Genomic DNA, 21,935 nt, shown 5'->3' with positions numbered 1-21,935 from the left:
TCCATAAGTGTTCACACATTGCATATACTAATGGTAACAGGAATTAGCTTTTCAGAAGCTTTTGTACATTTTTTAGTGTTTCAACCACAGGATGAGATCCCTGCCATCTGCCAGGTAATCAGGTCAAAGTTGAATAATCAGACAATTTTTAGGGCACTTTTTCTAGTCCCTTTCTCATAAACAGAGGTGAGCAGTGTGATCCTTAAAAAACTGCTCAGATACTCAAGGGGCAGCTGAATTCCACTGGGGCATCCAGTGAGAAGATAATCCTATGAACTTGGCCACCTGTGTGCAGGGATATGATTACAGCTTCCAGTGAATCTGCACTTGCTGCTTCATCACTCACCTATTGCCACAAGTCTTTGAAATAGGTAGAAATGGTAAAATGGTATGGTGATATCTTTTGATTCATGCATAAATTGGATTTAAGGGAGGCAGAGTTGTACAAAGTCGTCAGCCTCACTATCTCTTCTAAAGTCCAGTGGAAGAACACAGACAAGATGACTCGTGATAACTCAAGATGCAGTAAATGACCTTGATATCTTTGATGTCTAACCAAACTCTAAGTATTCCATAATACCTGCTTCACCTGCCTTCATGACTGTTAGAACAAATTGTTCTTGTCCATCCATTCTATCAGGGGAAGTCTTTACATACCTGGAGTAAACACCCCTCCCAACTCACCATAGGATTTGAGACCCTTTGGTTACCCACAATCTGGTTTAACCTATGTGCCAAAATGATTTACTGGAGTGTGGTTCCTGTCCGTGCTACAGCTTCTTGGAGCCACAGGTGAGAGTTAAGTGGATTAAGCAGCCACAAAAAGTGGAAAGCAACCCTATAAAGATCTTGGCAGCCTTCACACCAGAGATACTAGTTTTCCCTGAACACACCTTACACCTCAAGTATGTAGGTAGCTATAGACAGTTGTACTTGTTCTTGTTTTGAACCCAACTCAGGTGCCATCTCCAAGAAGCCATCTCAGATTCTCCAAGCTGAGCATCTCATCTATGACCTACCCAACAAATTAACATCCTGCCTTTACCACTCTGACATCTGAGCTTGTGCCTTCCTTCTTGCAGGTCTCCTCCTTGTACATAATCAGTGCTTTACCAAATATCTTTTTGTTGAATTAATTGAATTGAAATGAAATAACATTCTCTTTTATGTGGCAAATATAGTTTTAGATTTTTCCAGAAACTATTTTAGGAAATCTTAAACTAAATCTTTTTCCACTTTGGTGTAGAGGATACTGTCCATAAGAAAATTCATCCCTACATATAATACTGAATATATATATATTATAATTCTTGTCCTCCAATCCCCCCCCCCCAAGAATCAGGATGCACTTCCCTCATATTAGCATTCTTCACTCAGAGAAATAAAAGATTATTTTGGGAGTTTAGGATTGAACAAAATTATGGGCAAAATCTGAGTATTGTTTGTATTTCAGTTGCTTTTGAAAAAGAGCCCATAGAGATTGCTTTGACTACCTTCCCTCTGAGATTATTTCTAATTTATTCTGTATTAATGCAAACATACAATTGTATTTATATATATATACATGTATATTATATACATAATCTTGTATATATGTGTGTTTAAAATATCTATATATGAATGTATACATATATGCAAATGTTTATATGTATATGCATATACACATATATTGTAGGCACTTAGCGGTTTATATATTATCTCTTCTATTAGACATATGAACTTTTTGAAATAAGGAACTATTTTTCCCCTCTCTTTATATCCCCAGAGTTTGGTACAGATTCTGGCACATTATAGGTGCTTAATAAATGTTTGTTCACTTAATTTGACTTTTTCTATTAAGTAAAAAGATTACATTGTAGAATATTTGATGATCCTTAGCCTCTAGATTTTTATGGATTAGAACCTCAGGGACAGGCACCTCTAAGAGAGATAGGGAAGACAACATCCAGTAAGCTTAGGTAAAAATACAGACTGGTGATCCCCATTGGACTGAATAGGCTCCATAAGATTTAGAACTAATCTCTGCCTCTGACACTTCCTAGCTCTGAAAGTTACTAATCTTTCCTCATCTCAGGCATCATCTTCCTAAGAACCATCTACTACATAATATCAGTCACCCAATCTAACCTTCCCTACTGTCCTCTGCATTTGAAACCTCAAGAAAGGAAGTGATTTAAGATCACATAGGTACAATGAGAGAGAGAGAGAGAGAGATCAGTATATAGATATATCTAGATTGATAGAGGGAGTAGGAAAGGAACAAGTTCACTACAAAATCCAATCTGGGTTCTCAGACTCCAAAAGCAGTATGGTTTCAAGTACACCCACTTATAGTTATTATAAGTATAAGAACTGAGATTTGAATGTAGACAATAGAATTGAGGCCTGAGGAAGTGAAATGACTTGCTTCAGGTCACACAGCTAAAGAATGGAAGAGATCCCACCATCTCATACTTTTGCCTAATAATGAACATTAAATAATTAGAGAGGAACGAATTTAGGGCTCCTAAAATGGGAACACATGATTGGATAATAGATTTGGAACTTTAAGGGGACTAGTGAGTATGTCTGTGGTCCAAATCTTTCATTTGCCGATCCTTTTTCTTTTAACAAAACCTTTTGATGTAAACCTTAGGATCAGTGTACTCCCAAGTAAGAGCTGCTGCCAGCCTTCAGTGGAGAGATTTTCTCAGGTTTCTGGGCTCAAAGTAAAAGAAGAGCTTCAGTTAGTTTCTTAGAGTAACCCAAACCTTTGAGGCCTCAGGTATAAACCTATAGGGACACCAAATGCAATTGCATGCCAATTGGATTTCTCCCTCTTTAGACTGAGTAACAGCTCAGAGCTCAGTCCTTTTCATGCTGCTCCCAAAACTGAGCGTTAAGAGAACAGTGGGCAGACTGCCCAGAGTACCTGCTCTAGGAACTGATGAGCATATTCCACTCTTACTCCATATGGTGGAACCAGGAAACTTCAGAAATGGCTGGCAGTCTGCAGCTCTGAATAATCCCTCAATCACAATCTGTAATCTGATGCCTCCCCCCTTTCTAGCCTGATCTAATTATGCCCACAGAATCCCAATTGGAAGAGATCTCAGAAAGCATCCAGCAGAATGGCAAAGTCACAAGTGTACTAAATTTCAAGAGTCAAAGAACCCAGTTTCAGTTCCCATTTTTGCAAGAATAAGATGACTAATAAGGCACTGAGTTTTGAATGCCAAACAATGACTGTCTTTTTGCTTGAATTTATATACCTAGCCTTTTATACAGTGTCTGGCAATTAATAAATATTTCATAAATGTAAATTTCCTTCCTTCCTTCCTTCTTTCCTTCCTTACCTCCTCCCTCCTCTCCCTTCCCTTTTCCTCCTTTCTTCCTTCCCGTCATCCCTCCCTTCCTTCCTTCCTTCCCTCTTTCTTCCTCCCTCTTTCCCTCCTTTTCTCCTTCCATACTTTCCCTCCATTCCTTCCTTCTTTCCTGCCTGCCTTCCTCCCTCCCTTCATTCATTCCTACCTTCCTTCCTTCCTTCCCTCTCTCTCTTCCCCACTTTACTACCTTTCCTCCCTTCTTTCTTCCCTCCCTCCCTTCCTTCCTTGCTTCCCTTTCTTTCCTCCCTTTCTCCCTCCTTCTCCTTCATTCCTTTCATCCCTTTCTCTCTTTTCCTTCCTCCCTCTCTCCCTCTCTTCCTTCCTTTCTTCCTTCCTCCCTTCCCATATTCTTTCCTTCCACATGTAATATTGCCTTTTATAAATGACATAATAACATAGCTGAATAATATTGGACTTGAAATCAGGAATACTTAACTTCAAATCCTGTCTCTTAAAACTACTAGCAATGTGACCCTGAGTAGCTTAATGACTCCTTGTCTCAGGCAACTCCTAAGATTTATTTAGAAGTGAATAAACAGATTGTGGATCATGGCAAAAAGAGTTCCCATATCAGGAATTCCTCCCACTGAAGAAATTATGGATCCCTTACTTGTTCTTGTATCAAATACTATTTACACTGTGTTTGTGTCTAATTCTCCTATTATAAGGATTCTTAACCTGGGGGCATATGAACATTTAAAAAAAAATTCAATAATTATTTCAATTTGATTTTGTTTTGGAGTCATATATTTTGTTTTATGCACTTAGAAATATGTTTTTGAGCAGAGGTCCACAGACTTTTCTAGACAATTAGGAGTCAATGATACAAAAAGATTAAGACTTGTACTAATGAAAACCTGTTTTGATCTCTCTGTTAGTATATTATTTTCTATATTCTATTCTATTCACTGATCTGTTTAAATGTTGTAACTCCCCAGTATTAATAATAACTGGCATTTATATAGTACTTTAAGGCTTGAGAAAAACTTTTCATATGCTAACCTATTTAATCCTCACAAAAGTCCTGTGAGATAGGGGTTTTTAATTATCATCCCCATTTTATGAACGAGGAAACAGAGGCAGGCATTGGTGATGAGTTGTCCTAGGTCACATAGCTGTTAAGTATCTAAGGTGGGATTTGAACCCTAGCTTTCCTAGCTCAAAGGGTAATGCTTTCTCACTATACTGTAAGCTCCTCAAAGATAGGATCTGTTTTTCCATTTGTCATCATATCCCACAGTACTTTGTATAGAGTCTTGTGCATCTACAATACTTAATAAATGCTTATTGTACTGAATTGAATTGAATCGCTTAAGTGGTATTATCTTTTCAGTAGGCTAAACTAATATAATGAAATCCAATATTGTTGCAACTTTAAAATTTCAGTATCAGTTTCATTCTTTTTATTTGGATAGTTTTACTTTTGAAAAAAATGTAATCAAGTCCAATTTTTAAAAAAGTGGTCCCTGGAGTCTTACTCCATCAAATATCTATTAAAAAAGAAAATTTTCCATCCAAAGTTTATTAGGATCACTGAACCACTGAGAAGAGCCAAGTCTGTCACAGTTGATCATTGCACAATCTTGCCATTGTTGTGTACAATGTTTTCCTGGTTCTGCTTGTTTTTCTCAGCATTAATTCATATAAATCTTTCCAGGCTTTTTTTTTTACGTCTTTTATGGCATTTGATTTATGCCATTTTACCTCTCCCTTTCCCTTTTTCCCAGTATATTCTCCTCTTGCCTCTTAATTTTATTTTTTTTAGATTTATCCCTCCATATTCAACTCACACCTGTGCTTTCTGTTTATATATACTCCTTTTAACTTCCATAATAATGAGAAAGTTCTTATGAGTTGTAAATACCAATCTTCCATGTAGGAATGTAAACAGATAAACCTTATTAAGTCCCTTATCTATTACTTTCCTGATTACCTCCTTATGTTTCTCCAGAGTCCTATATTTGAAAATCAAATTTTCCATTCAGCTGTGATCTTTTCATCACAAAAGCCTGAAAATCCTCCATTTCATTGAATGATTATTTTTTTTCCTCTGAAGTATCATACTCACTTTTGCTGAATAGATGATTCTTGGTTGTAATCCTAGCTCCATTGCTCTCTAGAATATCATATTCCAAGTCCTGTGGTCCTTTAATGTAGAAACTGCTAAATCTTGTGTTATCCTCAATGTGGCTTCACTATACTTGAATTGTTTCTTTCTGGATATTTGTAATATTTTCTCCTTGACCTGGGAGTACTGGACTTGGGAGTTTTCATTTGGGGATCTTTCAGGAGGTGACCATTACATTCTTTCAATTTCTATTTTACTCTCTGGTTCTGGAATATCAGAACAGTTTCCCTTGACAATTTCTTAAAAGATGATATCCAGACTTTTAGGTAGACCAACAATTTTTAAATTATCTCTCCTAGATCTACTTTTCAACTCAGTTGTTTTTCCAATAAGGTATTTTACATTTTTTCCTATTTTTTCACTTTTTGACTTTGTTTGATTGTATCTTGATTTCTCAAAAAGTCATTAGCTTCCATTTGTTCAATTCTATTTTTTAAAGAATTATTTTCCTCAATGAGCTTTTGTACCTCCTTTCCAAATTGGTCAATTTTGCTTTTTAAGTCATTTTTCTCCTCATACGCTTTTTGCATTTCCTTTTGTACTACTCTCAGTTCTTTTCTTAATTTTTCCTCTATCTCTATTATTTGGTTTTCAAAATTCCTTTTGAGTTCTTCCATGGCCTGAGTCCAATTTCTATTTTTTCTTGGAGGATTTAGTGTCTCATCTCATCTTCAAGGTGCAAAACCTTGGTATTAACCTCAGCTCATTTTCATTCACTCCACACATCCAATCAGTTGTCAAATCTTATCATTTCTATTTTCACAACATTGCTCATACATGCCCCCTTATTTTTACTATCCTGAGGGAAGCGAGGCGATCTTCACTCTTCACCTGGACCATTGCAATGGTCTTCTGATGGTTTTTCTTTCCGGAAATTTCTCCCTATTCTGATTCATCTTCTAATTGACTGTCAAAGTAATTTTACAAAAGGGCACACTTGACTATGTCACTCCTTACCTCTTACTCAATCAACTCTAGTGGCTCCTTATTCCCTGCAGGATAAAATGTACAATGCGTTTAAAGGCCTTAATCTTCCTTCTTTTCTATCTTCTCACATTCTACTTTCTTCCACAAACTCTACAATCTGATCACACTGCCCTACCTGCATTTCAAGGGACTGCATCATTCCATCACCATTCATCAGGTTACTCCAGTCCCTGCTCCAGTATCTTTTGATCAGTTGTCTATTCCCCAGGCCTGGGATACTTTGCTGCCTCACTTCTAGTTCTAATTTACCCAGTTGCCTTTAGAACTCAGCTCAAATGACATTTTCTGTAAGAGGTTTTTATGCCTTCCATTCTTAGGATGTTTTCTATTTACTCCATCTGTATCTGCTAAGCATCTGGTTATTTAGATATTTACTATTGACTATGAACTCCTAAAGGGCAAAAGCCTTATTTATTACTATAATTTGTATCCCCAGTGCTTCACACAGTGCCTGACAAATAGTGTTTGTTGATTGATTAACTGGACTTAGAAAAGTGACCAGGGCAATTTGGCTTGAATTTAGAGATTCACATAAATTTATTAATGTAAAAAATGCCTGGAAAGATGGGTTGGAGCTAGACTTCAGAAGACAAACAAGGGAGTCTTATTGGCAGAGGAAAGTCCCTTTGCCAATACAAAGTGCAATTTCTAAGCTCAGTGAGGCAGCAGGAGTACTGCTAAATTAAGTGACTTGCCCAAGGTTACATAGTCAAGATGTGTTTGAGGGGAGAATCAAAATGAAGTTTTTCTATGTCTAAGGTTGGTTCTCCATCTACCATGTTGCACTGCTAGACATAGAATGGAAAGAAAGTAACAGTCTGTACTCTAGGAGCTGATGGTCTATTGAGGGAGAAATGCATTACAATAATTAAATACAAAATATTTCTGGAGTGTTGAAAAAGGAAGAGGGAGAATCTGGGTAGTCTTATCATAGGAGGAAACTATGGCTCCTTACCATAGAAGCCAAGCTTTGAAGACCAATAGGGGATTCTCAGAGGCAGGGATGAGAAGAGAGGGTATTTCAGACATGGTTGACACTTTGAGCAGTGGCATAAAGAGGAAAGAATGAAATGTTGGGTACTGGAAACAGTAAGCAGGCCAATTTGTAGTATGTGCTATGGAAAATAATGTGAAATAAATCTGGAAATGTAGATGTTTTCATAGGTCTTTTCAAAGGACTTTTTAAAAGCCAAAGAAGATTTTTATTTTATCCCAGAGGTCAGTGAAAGTGATGAAAACTTCTTGAACAGGGGAATACCATGATCAGTGTGGAAGCTGTGCTGAGAATGGAATAGAAAAGGAGCGTACATATTACTGAATAACATTTAGTAAGCTTCTAGAAAGGTGATGAGATCCTGAATAAGGGTGATAGCTGCGGAGTAGAGAAAAAAGGGTAGATGATATTGACATATATTTCCGTGTGTATGTATATACATATATGTGTGTATGTATATGTATATATATATATACATACATATATGTGTGAAGACATGTATATATGGATAGCATGTATGTGTGTAGGTATATATGGATGTGTGTATATATGTATATGTGTATAAGCAGTGGCTCTTCAAAAATTCTTTTAAGTTTAACCTGCATTATTTGTAATCTTTCATCACTTTCTTAAGTCTAAACAATCAACAAAACAATAAATCAAGTCCTAATCAGTAGCACTTGCTGATTGCTAAGACACTGAAATTTATCAGTGGGTTCCCGTAACAGATGGTTCCACCATATTCCTGGATTCATACCAACCTTATGTACTCTGAGCCTCAGTTTCCCTATTTGTAAAATGGGGATAATGATAATTTATTACCTTCCTTTCAATCTGTTGGAAGGAAGGTAATTTGCAAACTTCATCTTGCTATAGAAACAATATAGTTGTTGGAGGTGTTGTTCTTCCTGAATTAAAGTTTCTCTCAATTAGCCCCAACTATTCCTTATGCCCAGAAGAAATTCTGACTCTGAAACTAAAGCTCTTGGGAATGACTGGGTTATTGGCTTTTAAAATCTTCTACTAAACTTCATACAAGGTTGCTCAGGATTTTAAGTGAATTATTCAAGCCAACAAGCATATATTAAACTCCTATTGTATGTCAGGTACCATGCTAAATGTTAGTAATACAAAGAACAGCAAAAAGTAGCTCCTGAAAAATAAACAACAATAAAAGTTTAATCCAATAAAACTGCAATTATCCAATAGAGTGATTTTTTGGGTCCCTCAAACTGTCAAGTTTTAGATTCTGGTATTAGAATAGTTGGACTGGATGAATAAGTTATGGTATATGAAGGTAAAGGAATATTATTGTGTTACAAGAAATGATAAGCAGGTTGATTTCAGAAAAGCCTAGAAAGATCTACAAGAACTGACACTGAGTGAAGTGAGCAGAACCAGGAGAACAATATACACGGTCACAACAAGATTATGTGATGATCAACTGTGATGGAAATGACTGTTTTTAATAATGATGTACTTCAAGGCAATTCCAAAAGACTTGGGATGAAAAATGCCAATCACATCCAAAAAGAGACTGAATGTGGATCAAGGCATAGTATTTTTAACTTTTTGTTTATTTTCTTCTTATTGTTTTCCTCCTTTTGGTGTGATATTTCTTGCACAACATGACAAACATTAAAATATATTTTAAAGGATTTTACATATTTAACCTATATAAGATTGCTGTCTTGGGGAGGGAGGATGTAAAATAGGGAGGGAGAAAAATTTAGAACACAAAGTTTTACAAAAATGAATGTTGAAAACTATCTTTTTTTTGTATTTGGGAAAATAAAATAATATTGGGAAAGAAAGAATAGTTCGGACTTTTATAACGTAGTAGTTATACTAATTGGTACCATTGAGAAAATATGTTAGATACCATTAAGCTCAGAACTAGTCTCATTGTTTCAGGGGCCTGGCTTGGGTGAGAGAAAAGCAAAATTATCACCTCCCTTTTTCTAACAACTACGCTCCTATGAATGTATCTCAAGTTTGCATTAACTCTCCTGGCAGCCTTATGTCCCAACTAACATTGAGTCTGATAAAATTCCTAGGCCATTTTTATACAAATGGTTTTCTAGCTTTTTAGGGGCTGCCAGGTGGTTCAATGGGCAGAGCACTGTAGTCAGAAATACCTGAATTCAAATATGAACTCAAATACTTACTGGCTATTCAATATTGAGCGAGTTATTTAATCACTGTCTACCTCAGTTTCCTCATCTGTAAAATAAGGATAATAACAGTACCTCCACTTTACAGATTGTTATGAGGATCTAATAAGATAATATTTATGAAGCATTTAAAACAGTGTATAATGAATTCTTATTCTCTTCTCTAATACATACTGTCCCCATTCTGTACTTGTGGAATTATTTAAGGACATATACAATAAATATTATATAATCTAGTTGGGTAGAAGCAAAATTGATGGGAGTAAAAAATAATAGAGATGGGATATATAGTAAGATAAATTTCAAATCGTGGAAAGTCTTCAATTACAGGATAAAGACTATCAACTTTATTTAATGGCCAATAGAGGGGAGAATTTATAGGACTGGAGCAGAAGAATGACTTAGATGACTGAAGAATGCTTCTGAGGGGGTCAGAGTCAAGTTAGGAATATTGACAAGTTGGTTATGGCCTAGTGAGTAAGAATAGAAAGAAAAGGAGCATTACAAGAAATATGGAGATCTTTGTGAATTCCAGTTCTTTCCTCCAATATATTAGCCATCTTTCCTATTTTTCTGACATCTGGGAATTTGATAATGAGGGCATAGCAACAACAATAATAATTTGTTTATACAGTATTTTAAGATTTTCAAAGTCATTTTCCACTACCAATTAGGGAGGATGACATAGTCAGTCAGTTGATAAATATTTATCAAATGCCTACGCACTAATGATACAAATATGAGAAAAGAAAAATTGTCCCTGCCCTCCAAGAATTTTCAATCAATAAGGAAAATAAATGCAAGTTGAAAAGGTAGAGGAGAGGGAAGTATTCAATTCAGGGGCATAATAGAAAGTTAGAGAAGTCCTGTTGCAATGTAGTCAGGTAAAAATTAGCTCCCTCCTTAACTGGAAGTTTTGGAGTTTCCAATGGAGATTGGAGCTTCATCTTCCAATCTGGAGGACAGAGGATGATGCTGGAAGAATCCTAAATTTGGAGCCTTAATACTTAGATTCAAATCCATCTCCATTTTATTTATTACTTACATGACTCTGAACAAGTTATTCAATTAACTCTATGTTTCAATTTTTCAGTTTGAGGTCCAATCTCAAATCCACAATTCTACCGAAACAAGACTGGCCAAGTCCAATCTTTATGAACAAGTGCAGTGTGGGAAGTTGATGCAATTCTCATATGAACTTTGGAACATGAACAGACATTCTGTAACTGGTTCCACTCTACTAACTGTGTGATGACGAAAGAGACTTCTGATTGGTTTCTGAACTGTAATGGGAACCGATTCAGAAGGTACAAACTGACCAAAGTGAGCCATTTTTCTTTCCTGCTTGACTGCTGTGAGCCTTTGGAGAGGGAGAGGCAGAGGCCTCCCTCTCTGGGGCCCACATAAGGCTCATGAATATTAATCTATTCTTTGCTTCTTCATACTTGTTTCTTGCTTTTAGTGAAGAAGTGTTGGAAATGGCTATGATCTTGTAAGCTCCCAAAACCTGGAATATCAAAACCCAGAAATCTAGGAGCCAAAATCCAGGCTAGAATTTGCCAGAAGCCAGATGGTAAGTACCAAAGTTTTGAGTCACCCCTTTGTTCCAAAATAGATCCCAGGCTGCCAAAGGTGAGTTACAGTGATTTAATCATCAACTCTGATAAGTATGGAGTGAACTTTGGGGGGTTAATGATATGTAGAAACTGTTTTAAGTGAGAGCCCACTCTCCCCAGGGATCAAGATGGTCTAAACAAGAGTATGACCTCAGTTTGGGGGAGAAAATGTTTTGTATTTATGTTCTTACCACATTTTCTCAGGGAATATCTTGTGTAAAAGTCAATTGATGTTAGCAAGACATGATAGCTCATTGACCCTCAGAAATACTTGCTTATGCATATGAAATGATCAGGAAACATACTGCTGTAGATTAGGCTGCCTTAGTGTCATTTTTTCACCATTCACTAATACATATGAACTGAAGAGATCAAGAGTTCAAATGCAGGACTGAAGAACAGGTATTAGGAATAATTCCTGACAAGTAGGACTGCCCCCAAAGAGAATGGATGTTATCTAAAAGTAGCAGTTTCCCTTTCATTTGGGGTCTTCAAGCAGAGTTTGTTAAGCATATTATGTACAGGGAATTCTTTTTCAAGAATGACTTAAACTAGAGGATCAACAAAGATCTTTCCACCTCTGTGGAGAAAATGTAGAAATTAAGTTGTGCTCTGTACTGTTTTTTTTTCCTCTTTGGTCCATTACCATTATCCCATCCACTCCAAATAACAATTCTTAGACCTTTCTTGTTCTTTCTTTCATCACCAGAATAATTTTTGTTTAAAATAATTTTTGCCTGCATTAATATTTATTTGACTTTCTCATTCCAAGCTTTAGTCCTTCTCACATTGTTCCTACAGGACCATGTCATTCTTTGTATAAAAGAATTTCATTTTCATTCTCTCAAAATCTGAGCTAGTTAATTTATAGGCAGCCACACTGATTTCTTTTAATACCTCCCCCTTTTCTTTCTCCTGGGGGATCAGCTATAGGTCCGCACGTGGAATTTCATTCCTGAGAGTCATCTATCCTGCCTGAGTATATTTTACTTCTATAGTCTTGGGCCATAGTATCCTAAATATCCTATATCTTAACCTTTTGAAACTACTCTCTTAAAAGCTTGAGGTTTTTTTCCTAGGCAGAATAACTACAGTAAGAATATCTTATAATTATATAATGCTTAACAGTTGTAATAGTTTCATATACATCATTTTTGAATCCCATAATAACTATATGAGATAAGTAGTATAGTATTATTATCTCCAATTTACAGATGACTAAATTGAGGCACATTAAGACTAATTAAAACCTAGAATATGACAGACTATACTCAGTATACCTTTCTTTATTTATCATGAAATCTAAGATGGTATGCTGACTACCTCCTATGACTCCCATCATTCTACTTCACTCGTGATCTTGAATGTAATCAAATCTAGAATGGCAGCTTCCCTTTATCATTTTCTCTTCCTTTGCAAATATAAATATATCACCAAGTTAAATCAAGAATTATTCAGTTCCTCTACTTTTAGTGGAGAGCTACCTCCAGATATCTAGAAAGCTGAATCTATCCCACCACAACTAGACCCTACTCATCCCATCTGTTTCTCTTTTGTAGCCTTGATGATTTAAAGGCTATTCTTATAAAAGATTTTATAAAGCTAAGAAAGTAGAAATGGAGAAGGCGAGTTGATCATGAGTTTACTTGTTGATTGATTGTGAATTTATTAAGTAACTGTTATTAAATAAAAGGCCACTATGTTTTATTAAACATTTATTAAGCATTTTCTATATGCTAGGCATTGTACTAAGCACTGGGGATACAAAAAAGAGGCAAAAGACAGTCCCTGGCCTTGGAGGAGCTCATGTTATTAATGAAGGAGACAATAATTAAGAATCTTCTAGTTTTTTATATTCTTTGGGGGGAAATTTTGGGGAAGAAAATATGTACAGTAACTGATGAAACAGTAAAAAATACAAATGGCTACCAGTTCTGTGAGGCCTTCTTCTACTTCTCCAGTGATAGTATAATGGTAAAAATGGAGGAAGAACATATTAGAAATAATGCTGTTCTTAAACTCTTGGCAAATATTAATTTAATTATTAGTCTTTCCAATATATAACAGTTGACCAAATGATTAATAAGCTCACACACTAGTGGGAAAATTAAACCACATCCATATTGAGATATTTTCCCATAAACAATCTAGATTCTAGATTCTAGATTCTAGAGGTTGGCTTAATTGTGCACTTAATAAGAACCATCATTTTTAATCTGCTTGACTGTCTTCTTGACCATCTTGCAGTGAAATTTTCATGATGAGTGTAAGCACAGGGAATGCTATAAAAACAATTTAAGTTTATATGCTTACATCTACAGAGGATGAATAAATGGAGAACATTTAGAAAAATCTTCCAGATTATGTCAATTCTTTGACATCCAATGACTTTAATACAGTACTAGATACAGAAAAAGTTTGAGAAAGTTGTACTGGAAAATATGATTAAAAAGCAAGAATTAAAGAGAAAAAAGGCGCTTAAGTGCTACTCAAAAAACCTTCTATTTGCATATTATGAATATTGACAATAATAAAAGAGCTTGATGGCACTGGATGTGGCAAGCATCCCTATTCCCCTCCAAATGAAATTAGCTATATCTCAATGGATAAATGATGATTAATTATAAATAACAATTCAAAATAAATTATATTTACTCAGATGGCTGATTTGTTAAAGATAAGCTCAAAGTTAAAAAAAATTAAAAGGATAAAGATAGTACTTTGTGATATTACAATGCCCCCAATCTCACCTATTTGAATGAATGAATTTTTAAAAAGTCGTGTTCTATATGCAAAACATTGTGATAAGGACTGGGACAACAAATACTAAAGTAAGACAATCTCTATCTCCAAGGAGCTTATATTTTAATAGAAGAGTACAAGTGAGATGGCAAGGGTATATAGTCCAGAGAGGGAAACAATGACGGTCACTAGCAAAAATAAAGATATAGACTCTATTTATCACAAGTTCCAAAGAGATGCATAACTAAGGCAAAGAACACTTGGAACAATGAGTATATTGAAAGAACCCAGAAGCCATCTCAACCTATAAACAGTTATCTGCTTTGATAAGTAGATGTGTGTTAGCCATGAGAAATTCAAGTTTAGAGTATGAGCTCTTTTACAAACCTTATGTTAGTATGTTGGCTGATAAAATTTCACAAAGAAATTGTATAAATATGAACTTTAAAAGAACTTGGCAAAAAAAAATCTAACTAAAAATTAGACTCTGGAAAGCATTTGGAGATAAAAGATGAAAGACAACCAATAGCCTTGAAATGAAACACATATACTGATTCCTCTCCCTTCCTCCCCACCCCCAGCAATTTATTCTCATTACTAATAATTGTGGAAACCAGGAATGAATGATCTCAGGAGTGATCTTTGGGATTCCAAAGTAGTAGTAGTAGAAGTTGCAGCAGCAACAGCAGTAATAGTGGTAGTATAGTAATTGATATCTTTTCCTTTTGCATCATTTTCATTTTCAAATATATCCCTTCCTACTTCCGTACTTCAAGATGCATTCCTTATAGCAAAATATAAGGAAAGAGGAAATATGTTTAGCAAAAGTCATTAAATCCTCAGAAAAGTCAGGCAGTATGTGTAGCATTCCATATTTATAGTTGCTCTTCTCTGCAAAGAAGGTGCCTTTCTCATTTTTTTTGGTGTCAAGCTTAGTCAGAAGGGCTATCATGTGAAAGAGATTAGACTTATTCTGCTTGGCTCCAGACAGTAGAATTAGAAGCAATTTGGAAAAGCTAAAAGGAGAGTACTTTAAGTTGTTAGGATAAAACATGGTAATAATTAGAGCTATCAGAACGTGGATGGGCTATCTGGGGTTGCAGGTAGTATGACCATTTTTATGTTGTGTTGTAGAGAGGAATCTTTTAAAGTAGAGACTGGAATAGTCACTGTGTTCATTTCCAATTCTAAAATCTCATGATTTTATGCAGAAAAGATGATGATAATGATAATGATAAAGATGATAGGATTATATAGAACCTTATGGTTTATAAAGCATTTTATAAGTATTTTCTCATTTGATCTTCATAATAATTCTAAAGGAGATAGATACTATTATATCTTTTTAACAGATGAAGAAACTAAGGCAGACAGAATAAGAGATTTGCCCAGGATCATATAACTAGTAGATGTTTAAGGCTAGATTTGAATATGGGTATTCCCAATTCTGGGTCCAACGTTCTATCCACTGAGCCATCTAATTGCCTACTTCCCCTGGGGTTGTGACCCCCAATATAATAAGAGGGAGAAGAAGCCTTTCAAGGAAGTCACACCTGTATTCTTCTTTTCAACATGTCCTAAGGAGATATTAATGTACAATTTTAATGACACTCAGATATCAAAGGCCACTTAATCTTATGATTTAATTACACTTAATAATTACTAATTAGCAAGCAGCCATTAATATACTCCAGCTATCAGTAGTTTCCCTCAAGTACAATGAGCAAATCACAGAATATTAGAGCCAGAGAGGACTTTGAGATCATTTAATTCATTTTTTTTTTCTTATTACAGATGAGGAAGCTTTAGCCCTGAAAGGCGTTCGCTCACAGTCACATGACTAGTCCCATAGCTATCAGTCACTCAGACTCAAATTCAGTTCCAATGCTCCAGTGGTGAAAAAAGTCAAATTCAGTGGAAGGAAAGGGAGGAACTAAGTCATATATAAGGATCCTTAAGGGCCACATAATGACTTAGGAAACTATATATTAACATTATCTATATTCTCTTGTATTCTTATTTATTTTGTTAAATAGCTTCCTGCTACATTTTAATCTGGTTTGCCACATTCTAGAATATTGTGAGGCAGAGATATTTTCCTTTCCCTAAAAGATGACTTTGCAAAAGAAAAAGAAAAACAAAAAAACAAAAAACATGAAAAACTCCCTTCTTTCTAATCAATTAAGGACTGTTTTCAATCTTTACTGTTTATGATCAGGATTTATGTCTCTACTGCATTCAGAATGACAGTTTAAAAAAAAAGGAATTGTTAAAGGAATTTATCCATATGCTTCTCTCAGCTCTCAGCTACCTCTTCTAAAGGAATTTCTTAGAACGGCTGCTGGGCACCTTTTTCCAGAAAGGATTATCGCCACAATAAAAATACAATAATGTTTTAAAGTAAAAAAATTATCACATATACATCATTACATTTGATCCTTAAAATAACCCTATAATATTGTGATAATAATTTTATATACTCAAATTAAACAGCATTTACTCAGTTTATTGTGATTTGATGAGTATCAGTGATTGTGTAATGAATTAAGTAATATAGGATAAAGTTTAAGTTAATAATTTTGTTAATGCTATTAAGAGAAGAGTCATATATGTTAAGACCAAATAACTTATTATATATTAGCCATAATGATATTATGTAGTAATAGTATCATTATAGATTATAGATTGAAATAATTTGATTGTTAAATACAGATACATTATACTTACCCGAAGCTTGTTATAGCAGCAGCATCACCCTTCAGCCCTATGAATCACTGTCACTGCTCCATTGTGACCTTTCCTTTCACCCACCACTTCCTTATTTCCTAGGATACCACTAACCAAAACACCAAATGTTTGATTTCCTAAGAAAACCCCCACCAAGGTGGCAGGTGGAAGCCTGCAGTTAATGGCTCAAAACCCAACTAACAAAGAGGTTATGATTGATGGACATGTCCCTCAACCAATCATAGAGTTTCCCCTACTTCTGTTGTTAACTAAATATGAAATTGCATCACTTCTTTTTATTTTTAGCACTCTCCCATGCATATAAAAGTAGTTACCATCCAAAGGGAGGGATCCCTGATTGTGAGGGAGATCTTGGACCCAATTGATGAGTCACTCCTGGACTCCTCAAAATAAATTGAAAATGCTTGGAGTGCCTCAGTATCTTTTTGTTGCACATTGGAAAGGAATTTGGGAGTCACAACATGGGTAATACCAACATTATCTCCATTTTGCAAATCAGTTGAGGCAAGGCAGGATTAAATAAATTGTTCAAGACCGTACATCTTATAAGTGAGAGTTAGAACTTAAATTCAGATCCTGTGACTCAAAGGTCTATGATCTTTTCTACCATACCACAGTGACAAATGATTTGTGTGTGGGAGGAAGGGGGGAACTGAATGAGGAACAGACTTAATATCAGACAATGGCAAATTTTTGTTAAATATGCGTTATATTAAAATATATTTAAAAAGAGCAAGAGGAAGTCCACAAAGAGCAGCAGACAAGGAGGGTAGCATTGAAATTGCCATGTTAACTTAGTATATATTTTAAAATTCAAGCTGTATTTACTTGGTATTCATGTTTTTCAGATGGAATTCTTGCATTCTGTTCTCCATTGTATTTGGAAATGATCGTGTTTCTTGGTATCTGACAAATTCATAATTATTTTTTTTTAAACTGGGCAGAGTGTAATCTTTGTTCCTGGGGAAGCTGAGGTTGTTGGATCTCTTGACCTCAATTTCTACTTTTGTAGCCAATAACATAGGTGTCTGAATTAAATCTGCTATCAAATATTGAGCTCCAAGAATTTTGGGGCCACTAGATTGCCTAAGAAGGGACCTTAGGTCTCCTAGAAAATCCACATTGAAAACAGAAAAGGTCAAAGGTCTTATGCTGATCAAAATGGCACTGAATCTTTGAGCAGACCCTGTGCTTTCATTCTGGGCAAGATAGAGAGACCCAGTCATAATAATAATATTAATAAAGTAATTTTAAAATGTTAACTTCTACTATATCTAAAGTACCAGGGAAATAAATGAGTTTTAGGTCCTTTCTATAAAGGAAGTCACAATGACTAGGATAGACCAGTCTGCAGTGAGAAAGGTAGAAATTCCAGAAAGGGTACTAGACAGGGAGGCCGGGCAGGTGAGGAATTACTTCTGAGACAATGTTTTCAAGGTGGAGTAGTAGGTGAAACTAACTATATGAATTAGGGCAAAGCACTTAACATATCAAACAATCATAATAACAGCTGACATTTATATAATACTTTAAGGTTTGCAAAGTGCTTTACAAATATTACTTCATTTTATTTTCCCAACTATCCTTGGAGGTAGGTAACAAGAATAGTTAATATTTATATAGCATTTATTATGTGCCAGGTATCATGCTAAGATTTTACAATTATTTTCTCACTTGATTTTCACAATAACCCTGAGAAGTAGGTACTAATATTATGCCCATTTTACACATGAGGAAACTAAGGCAGACAGAAATTAAGTGAATTGCTCAGAGGCACACAGAAAGTAAATGTCTGGAGATGGATCTAGACTGGGGTTTTCCCATTTCCAGGCCTGGTGTCCCAACCACTGAGACACTCAGCTGCCTGTAAACACTTTCTTTTCACCATTGTCTCTTCAGCTCCCTAGTTTGCTTGAAAGCTCAGGCTAAATGATATTTCCTATATGAGGGCTTTTCTGATCCTTTCTCTACCTACTTGTGATTCTCCTTCCTCCACACAATTACACTGTATTTATTTTATTTATACTCACATGTATATACATATATTTTGTATGAGCATAGTTTTTAAAAGTTGTCTTCCCCATTAGAATGTACTTCTTGAAGGCAGGGACTAATTTTGTCTTTCTATGTATCCCTAGTCATTAGCAGTACCTGGGCCAATGGTAAGCACTGAATACATATGTTGAAAAACTGATTGGTTGATTGAAATGCCATAATTGTCCTGGGATCTTTTCATCCAAGAATAAGAGGATATTTATTAAGCTCAATCCCGATCAACTAATTTTTTTTTTTTTGAGAAGAGAGGAAAAGCAGCAAGAACATGATTTTTTTTTCAGGGAAATTACTAGCTTTGTGCAAATACTCAAGTCCATTATTATGGCATCTATAAATGAGACTATGATATTGAACAGTAACTTTGAAGCTAAGAGACATACAAGTTTTCCTGAAAGGAAGATGAAAGTGGAAAGAGGACACCTATTCTCACCCCAGTATTGGATCTCTTATGGACATCAAAGAAAAGAGGAAGTGTTAAAGAATGAATTTTTATTGTCCAGGAAGAAGTAGAGGAGGCAGCAATCAGAATCTCAAGACAACCCATGTCTTTAAACTCTATCCATACTTTGGCTGTAGTCAGTTTCCTTCCATGTAGGATCTAGGCCTGCTTGATCTTGAAGGGTTGGAGGTGACCTTATTATTGTTGTTGTTCATCCTTTGTTTTCAAAGAACACTAATGACATCATGATTTGGGGGTAAAATAATAGGTAATGGATGAAGTCTTAACTTGCATGTGAATTGAATTTAAGTGAGACTAGATTGCACAAAGTCATCAGCCTCATCTTTTCTTGCGTTGAAGTTCAATGGCAAGATAAAAGTCAAAACAACTATTGATGCCCTCACCTCTACCTCCTGTGATGCTGTGGGTGACCTTGGCAACTTCAGTGTCTGACCAAGTTCTAAGTTCTCCATCCAGCCTAATTCAGCCTCCTTTGTGGTCATTGGAGCAAATTGTTTTTATCCATTTATTCTGCTGGAGGAAGTCTTCACATGCTTGGGGCAAATATCCCCCTAACTCACTGACAAGCTTGCTCTTTTAGAGATAGAAAGTTGCCTCTTCAGTCTTCTCTCATGTCTCTTACTGGGACTTTTCTGTGACCTGTTATTCTTATTGGAACTGACTGGGGGAAGAATAGATCATTATATTGCCTTCCCCCATTCTAAACAGTTGGAAAGTCACTGGGTTCATTTGATAATTTCAATATAGCTGGGATGATTAAGCACGCAGACTCTCAACATGGTGGAGATGAAGCTGAAGCTATTGGAACTCTGGCAGGTCATTGTAGGAATGGAGAGGTGAGTGGAAATGATCAGTCCCTAGAGGGAAAATCATTAGAGATGGCTACCCTAGAGTTGCAGTGAGCATGAAGGATGGATTCCCAAAGGTAAGACAGGGGGAGAAATGAAAGGATAGGTTAAGGTCCAATTGAGCAATTTCAGGGTTATAGAAGCAGAGTTCTTGTGGGGTTTGATGAGGCAAAGGATATGACCCATGGCTTATTTAGTTAAAACGGAGTAATTATAAATCAAGAAGATTTAGGAGGATGTTAATATGGGAAATCAGAGAGTTTGAGGGGACATAACCATATAAATCAGGGTCCTCAAGGGTGGAAGCAGAGAAGGCTGTGAATAAATTTAACCTGGTTTCAAGATAAGTCTTGTTTGTGTGCGGCATGTGTGACTCTGGATTAGTGCAGAGAATTCTGAGCACCAGGTGACATATAATGGGCTGGTGTAAAAGATTTGGATTGACAAGATATTCTTTCTTCAAAAGAAACACACACACACACACACACACACATACCTACATATATACATATACACACATATATACATATATACATGCAGGCACACACACATATACATATGATTCTAGATACGTGAGAAAGAGAAAATGTTTTAGAAGTAACAGATGTGCAGGGGAAGCTGACTCCTTAAAAGGTCTCTCTCTGATTTTCAGTTTACTCCCATTTCCTCCAACAGACTTCCAGGAGTTTCCCTTCAGGTGTGATTTCCTTCAGGCTTTGCTCTTACACTGAAGCCGGTTCTTTATGTGTTTTCTGGCATGTATTAACCGGTATAATTTCTCTGACTTCTGTTTCTTATTTGCTTGGATACATTGGACACTTGTTTTTCACTATTCATGATTGTCTTTTGTGCTACCTAATACTTAGTGGAAAGGAGATAAATTGATCGATTTAAGCTAAGGGTTACTCTTCTTTTAAGGGACAGTCGCCAGGGAAGCTAGCAGTTTTTGTTTTGAACCTACTGTACTCTTAGACAGGGAATATTTTGGGGAACAGATTCTAGCCTGGCACCTCCCACCAGAAATTGGAGGAAAGTAATTACTGGTAGCACTTTGTGGTTTTTCAATTCCTATCCCTCTAATCCCATGGCAGCTACAATGCTGGCTTTCCTTCTCTCCTCAGAATGGTCCAAAGCCACCCTTTGGGCAATACATTTATATATTTAGAAAATCCATGAGGACATATAATATCTTATATTCTCAGCATACAAACTATAGGATGTATTGAATTCCTTGAGAAACAAGGGTTCCTTCAGAAAGGAGGGAGAATGAGAAGGATAAGAAGATAATTGTTACTAGGCTTAGGATCTGGTAACATACCCAGATTAAGGAAACCACAGTGGAGGAGATGGTGAATGACACTTTTAGGGAGAGAGTCTGGGAAGTGGCAGAAGGAACAGCAATCTTCCTCCCTTTTGGACCAAATGTATGTGATGGTGGCAAGAAGGAGAGGAGATGAAAATGCCAAAACACTTGAGAAGGTGAACAGAAATTCATGATCTTGTGGGTGCTTTCCGACATGGCAAGAAGAAGTAGCAGGTGAGGAATAGTGTGACTACAAAGGCATTTTGTGAACAATATAATAATCATTCCACAGATTTTAATGAAAAGAGTATTGGGGATAGAAAACCAGAAGTGGTTAAGGATGGAATTATGAATGGGCAATGCAATAGCAGAAAAAAAGATCTAAAATTTAGGGAGTCTAGAACTCTAAATCAAGGATTCTAGATAAAGTAGAACTTCTTAACATTCAAATAATAGTGTGGTAACCATCAGCTAAGAGTTGATTTGATTATTACTTCCTGAGTAAAAAGTAGAAA

This window comes from Antechinus flavipes, chromosome 4 (assembly GCF_016432865.1).
Source record: "Antechinus flavipes isolate AdamAnt ecotype Samford, QLD, Australia chromosome 4, AdamAnt_v2, whole genome shotgun sequence".
In the NCBI taxonomy this organism is placed as follows: Eukaryota; Metazoa; Chordata; class Mammalia; order Dasyuromorphia; family Dasyuridae; genus Antechinus; species Antechinus flavipes.
This window is presented reverse-complemented; position numbering follows the sequence as displayed.